The sequence below is a fragment of the Daphnia pulicaria genome, unplaced genomic scaffold (genome assembly GCF_021234035.1).
Source record: "Daphnia pulicaria isolate SC F1-1A unplaced genomic scaffold, SC_F0-13Bv2 h1tg000234l, whole genome shotgun sequence".
In the NCBI taxonomy this organism is placed as follows: domain Eukaryota; kingdom Metazoa; phylum Arthropoda; class Branchiopoda; order Diplostraca; family Daphniidae; genus Daphnia; species Daphnia pulicaria.
Genome location: NW_025804907.1, coordinates 5,001 through 12,500, shown reverse-complemented (window position 1 = coordinate 12,500; position 7,500 = coordinate 5,001). Strand labels below are relative to the sequence as shown.

The 7,500-nt window shown below is 48.8% G+C and overlaps 3 non-coding genes across 3 annotated transcripts in view; all 3 read left to right on the top strand.

Moving 5' to 3' along the window:
• Positions 1 to 2,566: 2,566 nt before the first annotated feature.
• LOC124320027 lies at positions 2,567 to 4,862 on the top strand. The gene has a single exon (XR_006913714.1). It is a non-coding gene; the product is annotated as a small subunit ribosomal RNA (ribosomal RNA).
• Positions 4,863 to 5,798: 936 nt separating this feature from the next.
• LOC124320025 lies at positions 5,799 to 5,951 on the top strand. The gene has a single exon (XR_006913712.1). It is a non-coding gene; the product is annotated as a 5.8S ribosomal RNA (ribosomal RNA).
• Positions 5,952 to 6,592: 641 nt separating this feature from the next.
• Positions 6,593 to 7,500, top strand: part of LOC124320028 — a 4,576-nt gene continuing 3,668 nt past the window's right edge. The window contains exon 1 of the ribosomal RNA XR_006913715.1: positions 6,593 to 7,500. This exon is cut by the window's right edge and continues 3,668 nt beyond it. This is a non-coding gene — a ribosomal RNA (large subunit ribosomal RNA).

The window sequence follows — 7,500 nt, the reverse complement described above, 5'->3', positions numbered from 1 at the left end:
TCCTTAGTATAGAAGAGGTCTCGATTCCTAAACTCGGAAAAATTTTCAGAGTCCCAAAAATTTTCGAAGTGTCGAATAGTTTGGTTTCTCGAATTGAAAATTTTTTTCAAATTTGCGACATTACGACAAGCAGCGATTGTAAAGCCCGGTCCAAATTTTTCAAACGAGTCTTACTTCTTGTTAGTCCGCCTGGCCGATACCAAAGAATGGCCGACCGTCGACTATCGGGCGAATAGACGGGTGAAAGAAATAAAGTCGAAGCCGGTGGTTGGATAGATATCGAAGGGAAGGCGAAAGAGGCGAAAAGGAAAGCGCGAAATTTCTTTAGTAGCTTCGACGCAAAAACTTTGGTATCGACGGGGAGCTTTGGGAAATGAAACGAAGACGCAGAATGGGAAGTTGTCCGGTTCGGCGTTAGTTGTAGTTTCATTTCCACCGTAGCTGAGCTCCTTTCCGCCCGCCACTTCACATGATTTTAGTTTCGATTCCGTTCGATCGCGCTTGCACTGTCTTTGTTTTTTTTTCACTGCTTGGATCGCGGCTTTGCTCTAACCAGTTTAGCCCCATGCGATCAAAAAGTCTTAAAAAAAAAAAACCGTTGAACGGAGACGAACTCGATGAGCTGTCGGTGTGTGAAATATCATTCCTTCGGTAAAACCGTTTTCGAAATTTCCGATGGTCGGTATATGTAAAAATATATCCGAACCGCGATGTGGACGGGAATTCAAACGCCCGCTTCACCGATTGGTGCGACAGCTGAGAAGCTCGTCACTCGATCCAACGACTCTTGGTCGAAAAGTTCAGAAGAGGTGCGCGCGTCAAACATTTTTTTGGTTTCGGACGTTTCGTTTCTTCGGCACGTGTGGTTTGTCTGTGGCCGTCTGTGAGAGAAATCGGACGCTTGTTCTTTGTTATTTTACCGTAACAAGACAAGACGGGAAAGATTCTTTCTTCCAAACTTACGGCATCATAACCATCAGCGTTTACCGTCAGCGACGATACGGAAGAGAAAAGAAAATGGTGCGCGTCTTTTCACTTTTTGACACCGTATCAAAAAAAATTACCGTTCAGGCGGAAATGTGTGTGTGTGTGTGTGAGCCGAGAGATAAAAAATAAAAAAGCCACCAAACAGAACGCTTTCAAATTATTTCGTGCGGCGTGCGCATATTTCACATTTTGCCGTTTGACGGAAGCTCGTTGTGTGGAACACAGAAGTGGAGATGGACGGAGTTGAAGGGGGGCGAAGACGGCCCGGTCGGACAAAGTCAAGAGATTGAAATATACGAGAGAATTGGGTGGAAGTGATGGCAAATCTATAAAATTCAAAAATCGGATGAGATGCGAGGACCGCAAAATGTGGCGTCGACTCTGACTCTCTTTTACTACGAACTTCCCTTCGACGGAAGATATCGAGAGCTGAGCTGAGCGCCCGCTGAGTATGGCCGGCGTAATTACAAACGAGTTACGGTTGGAGCTATATCGATTGTACGTATCCCGAACGTTCATCGAACAAGCCAGATCAACTCGGCGCCCGGTAAGATGTACGCTCAGTTATGGCCATGACACACGAAGGGAGAATTCAAACGGCTGTGAGTGTACGGCCCGCCCGGAGTTGTGTGTAGGCAGTGACCTCTCAAGAAAAAACGTAAAAAAATTTTTTTTGACAGTCACCGGTCTGCGACAAGTAATCAGTACGAAACTTGGGTGCAATGCAAAAAACATTTTGAGAATCCTTGCTTGACAACAACGAATCTAACACGATAAAAAAACGATCCCCATCGGTGTACCGCTTGCTTTTCTCGCGCTTCGGCGCAGAATCGCTTATTCAGCTGCCCTTGGAATATGTTCGTTTCGTGCATACTTGATCTCGGTCATTCTTCGGTGAACTCTTAAAGAATTGCGCACTTTTATAGGGGTAGTCTGGTTGCTTGTCTCGACTTGAAATGATTTGTTTTTTTCCGCCCATGACTTTCTATACGATGCCTCTATGCTGGCCTCTGACCGCGGTTGTTCCGAGTTTTCTCTTTCTCTTCGAAAGTCTTTGCGGAAAATTCTGCCTCGTGTGACCGTTGAGCGGTGAGGTGTGTGTGTGTGTGTGTGTCGTGCGGGGTGATGCGAGAGTGTGCCTCGGCGGTGGAAAAATAAAAATAAAACTCTGAGCCCACAAAAATTTAAAAGATGTATGCTTGTCAGCTTAGTAAAGCAGGCTTGACTTATGAGCATACAGCACGCCACATATGACCGTCGAAAACCGTAATACGGGAAAAAAAGTTGATGAATATATCAAGACCGGTCGAATGAATCCGATTCACTTTGGGCTCATAGACCGTTGAATGGTCTTTGACTTTGGAAATTGAAATGAAAAAAATCCAACAAACGGATCGGATCGGTGTTTCTCTTCACTGGGACTCGCTGTGACACGCCAGGCGTTGCGATCAAAAATTTTAGTTTCCGAAGAAAAAGAAAAAAAACGAAAAACGTGTTGATTTGGTGTGTGTTTGGTGATGCGTGGGCGAAATAAAAACCCGCAACTCGCCGGATGCATATCAAACAAACATACACGAAATACCTGGTTGATCCTGCCAGTAGCATATGCTTGTCTCAAAGATTAAGCCATGCATGTCTAAGTACAAGCCGCTAGACGGCGAAACCGCGAATGGCTCAATAAATCAGTTATGGTTCCTTAGATCCACTCCATCCTACTTGGATAACTGTGGTAATTCTAGAGCTAATACATGCACTCGAGCCTCGACTGCGGGCTTTCGGGCTCGCAGAAGAGGTGCTTTTATTAGATCAAAACCAGTCGGGGCCGGGCTTTCGGGCTCGCGCACCGTACCAATTTTGGTGACTCTGGATAACTTCACGCCGATCGCACGGCCTTCGCGCCGGCGACGTATCTTTCAAATGTCTGCCTTATCAACTGTCGATGGTAGGTTACGCGCCTACCATGGTTGCAACGGGTAACGGGGAATCGGGGTTCGATTCCGGAGAGGGAGCCTGAGAAACGGCTACCACATCCAAGGAAGGCAGCAGGCGCGCAAATTACCCACTCCCGGCACGGGGAGGTAGTGACGAAAAATAACGATACGGGACTCTTCCGAGGCCCCGTGATTGGAATGAGTACACTTTAAATCCTTTAACGAGGAACCATTGGAGGGCAAGTCTGGTGCCAGCAGCCGCGGTAACTCCAGCTCCAATAGCGTATATTAAAGTTGTTGCGGTTAAAAAGCTCGTAGTCGGATGTCTGTCTTCGGCCGGGCGGCGCCGCTCTGAATCAAGGGTGTTGCGTTTCACGCTCTGGGAGCCCGGGTGTCAAAGCCCGACTCTCTTCACGGTCGGACAACATCGCCGGAGTGGTGGTCGGTGCGTCGTTGTTGTATCTGCGGCCAGAGTTGGAAAGTTCTTTCGGGTTCTTTTTTAAATTTTGGTCGTAGTTGACTCGATTCGCTCCACCCAGTCAATCGTTCGGGGTGCCCTTCACCGGGTGTCTCGGGCGGCCGGCAACGTTTACTTTGAACAAATTAGAGTGCTCAAAGCAGGTGTATCCCAACGCCTGAATATCGCAGCATGGAATGATGGAATAGGACCTCGGTCCGATTTTGCTGGTCTTTTACTTTTGGACCCGAGGTAATGGTCAATAGAGACGGACGGGGGCATTCGTACTGCGGCGACAGAGGTGAAATTCTTGGACCGCCGCAAGACGAACAACAGCGAAGGCATTTGCCAAGAATGTTTTCCTTGATCAAGAACGAAAGTTAGAGGTTCGAAGGCGATCAGATACCGCCCTAGTTCTAACCATAAACGATGCCAACCAGCAATCCGTCGGAGTTACTCCAATGACTCGACGGGCAGCTTCCGGGAAACCAAAGTCTTTGGGTTCCGGGGGAAGTATGGTTGCAAAGCTGAAACTTAAAGGAATTGACGGAAGGGCACCACCAGGAGTGGAGCCTGCGGCTTAATTTGACTCAACACGGGAAACCTCACCAGGCCCGGACACTGGAAGGATTGACAGATTGAGAGCTCTTTCTTGATTCGGTGGGTGGTGGTGCATGGCCGTTCTTAGTTGGTGGAGCGATTTGTCTGGTTAATTCCGATAACGAACGAGACTCTAGCCTGCTAAATAGGTGACGGGTTTTATCAATTGAAACCGAAGGGAGTACGGAGGCGTCGGGATCAGGTGGCGGCGATTCGGGTCTCGGTGGGACTGGTTCCTTTAGTGAGGCAATCTCTCGGCTTGGTTTCGTTGTGCTTTGTTCGTCGGGTGTACGGCCTTCACGGGTTGGTTGCCTGGCGGATGAGGTATGGCGGGGCTTTGTCGGGAATGTCTCGCGGGGGCTGGCTCTATTGTTATTCGGTCGTCGTCATCCCCGGCGATACCTTCTGCTCTCGCGTCCGTCACGCAGTCTTCTTAGAGGGACAAGCGGCGTCCAGCCGCGTGACAGTGAGCAATAACAGGTCTGTGATGCCCTTAGATGTCCTGGGCCGCACGCGCGCTACACTGAAGGAATCAGCGTGTTTCACTCTCCCTGTCCGAAAGGACCGGGTAACCGCTGAACCTCCTTCGTGGTTGGGATTGGGGACTGCAATGATCCCCATGAACCAGGAATCCCTAGTAGGCGCGGGTCACTAGCCCGCGTCGATTACGTCCCATGCCCTTTGTACACACCGCCCGTCGCTACTACCGATTGAATGATTTAGTGAGGCCTTCGGACGGGCTTGTCGGGGTGCCGTCGAGTGGGGAGCAATCTCTGCCCGTGCGGTGCCTACCAACGGCGAGACTGAAAGATGGTCGAACTTGATCCTTTAGAGGAAGTAAAAGTCGTAACAAGGTTTCCGTAGGTGAACCTGCGGAAGGATCATAAACGAACAAGACAAATGTTTTGCGCATATGGCTTTGGTTGAGCACGAAACAACTAAAAGTTGCAAAACAAAAAAAACCCCATCAAAAGTCTTTCGGCGTAAGACATCGTATGAACTATGTGTGGGTTGACGGAAGAAAATCATTTATTTTGAACGGGTATCAGGCGCTCTGATGCGCGGTGGTTTAAAGCGGATTCGCCTTTTCAAATTGATTTTTCTTTCCTCTCGGCTCAAAAAAAAACACAAAGTCTTTCGATTTGGTCTATGGCCGTGAGCAAATTCTTCCTGCTTCGATGGTGAATGTCTCTATAGATTCATTCGACCTTTAGCGGCGCTCACAGTGTTGACGTTAGTAGAGTGAAGAATACGATAGCCCGCCTGGGCCGCGAGTACCGAAGGAACAATAAAGGAGATTTTATAAAGTCTTAGTCCCTAAATCAAACACTTTGAAAAATAAAAACTCGGTGGATGGAGAGTCGGAAAAAAAAAAAAAAAACATCAAGATTTTGAACGGGTATCAGGCGCTCTGATGCGCGGTGGTTTAAAGCGGATACGCCCAATCGAAATTGTTTTTTTTTTGTTTCTCTCTTCGTCTTCGGGATTTTTTGATTCTCGGTGGGGGACGAAAGTGTGAGACTTTACTCTGGACGTTCTTTTCGGGCGTAGATACTCGTGGTTGCGTGCGTGTGCGTCGTATAGACTAACACTCCAAAGCCCGACACTATGCCGTTGAAAACCGAATGTTTTTTAAGCTTGCCCTTCGCCCTCTCGATGAAGTAGGAAGAATTCAAAATCACAATAACACACTAAACCCAAATTCTAGTACGAGTGTTTATCGGAACATTTTCTTTCTGGCTTTCTTTCTCCGCCCTCGCATTCATTTGCTTGGGCGGGTTGGAGAAAAAGAGAGAAGAAAACGAATATGTCGTTTTATATACGACCCTGAACGGTGGATCACTAGGCTCGTGGATCGATGAAGAGCGCAGCAAAGTGCGCTAATCCATGCGAACTGCAGAACACATGGAGCATCGAAATCTTGAACGTAAATGGCGGCCCAGCTTCTCGCTCGGGCCACATCTGACTGAGGGTCGGTCGAATGATGAACGAACAGAGATTTTTTCAGTCTTGGTTTTGCATGTTGGGTCGCGGCGAGATTTATTTTTCACCCGGCCTGACCGCATAAAAGCTCCCGAATCTCTAACGTCTGGGTGCCGCGCGACTTAAGTGTCCGCGATGCCTCAAATACAAAAAAGGGGGAAAAATAAAAGAAGGTTCGCCCTGTTTTGTTTTTTTCCTCTCTATTCAAAAGAAACCTTTTTCGATGGCAAAACAGATGGGAAATTTTTGAGCCAACTCAAAAAAAAATTTTAGAAATAAACACATCTTCTCGAACAAGGTGTCGGCTGCGTGTGCGCGATATACCGCTTCAACGCGAGTTTAGTTGTGTGTGTGCGCCGGGCGTGTCGAAGTGTCGACCACCGCGAATTATCACTCACTCTAACCGCTCGTTATGCAAGCTTGGTTCGCGCACGACGCGTTGTTTCAATACAAAAAGCCGCAGGACGCCCTGTCACTTTTCGTAAATTAATTTTTGCGAATAACGAGAGACTCGCTTTATTTCGAAAAAAAAAAATTTGAACCGGCAATTATTCAATCTTTCCCGGCTTTAAAACGCCAAAGTCTGCCGAGCTAGATAAAGTGTTGTCTCCTTTTGAAAACAAACAATTCATTCTGACCTCAGTTTAGATGAGACTACCCGCTGAACTTAAGCATATCAGTAAGCGGAGGAAAAGAAACTAACAAGGATTCCCTTAGTAGCGGCGAGCGAACAGGGATGAGCCCAGCACCGAACCTCGCGCCCGGTTGAGCGGGTGCCGAGGAATGTGGTGTTCGGGAGGATCGTGCGCGTCTGTCCGGTATCTATCGTCCAAGTCTCCATGAACGGGGCGAGCAACCCACAGAGGGTGTCAGGCCCGTAGATAAGACGAGCCGAGACCGTGCATCGGATCCCTTCCCAAGAGTCGGGTTGCTTGAGCGTGCAGCCCTAAGCGGGAGGTAAACTCCTTCTAAGGCTAAATATCGCCACGAGACCGATAGCGAACAAGTACCGCGAGGGAAAGTTGAAAAGAACTTTGAAGAGAGAGTTCAAGAGTGCGTGAAACCGTTCAGGGGGTTAAACGGGTGGGCCCTCGAAGGTCGAACAAGTCCCCGCTCCCGGCACTTGGTTGTATGCCCTTAACGCTGCATGGAGACTGCCTGAATTGGCGGCTCTCTTGCATAAGTCGTTCTGCGATCGCAATAGCCACGCCAAGGTCCGCAAGTGGGGGGCCTAGTAGGACTCCGCGACCGACTGGGTGTCTGTTACACGGGGCGTCCGTTAGCGAGTTTCGTGGTTACCTTCGCGGGTGCCGCGATGACGAGCGCGGCGTTTCCCAACAGTACTGCCCGGTCGTGACCTGTCTCCTCCCGGGAGGTGTCGTAGCTTTTTTTTGTAAAGAGAGAAAAAGTTGCGGTGCTCAACCTGTGGAGGCCCAGAGCGGAGAGTAGAAGTCGGGTCCCACCCGACCCGTCTTGAAACACGGACCAAGGAGTCTAACATGTGCGCAAGTCGTCGAGAAATTATCAAACTAAACTCGCGAG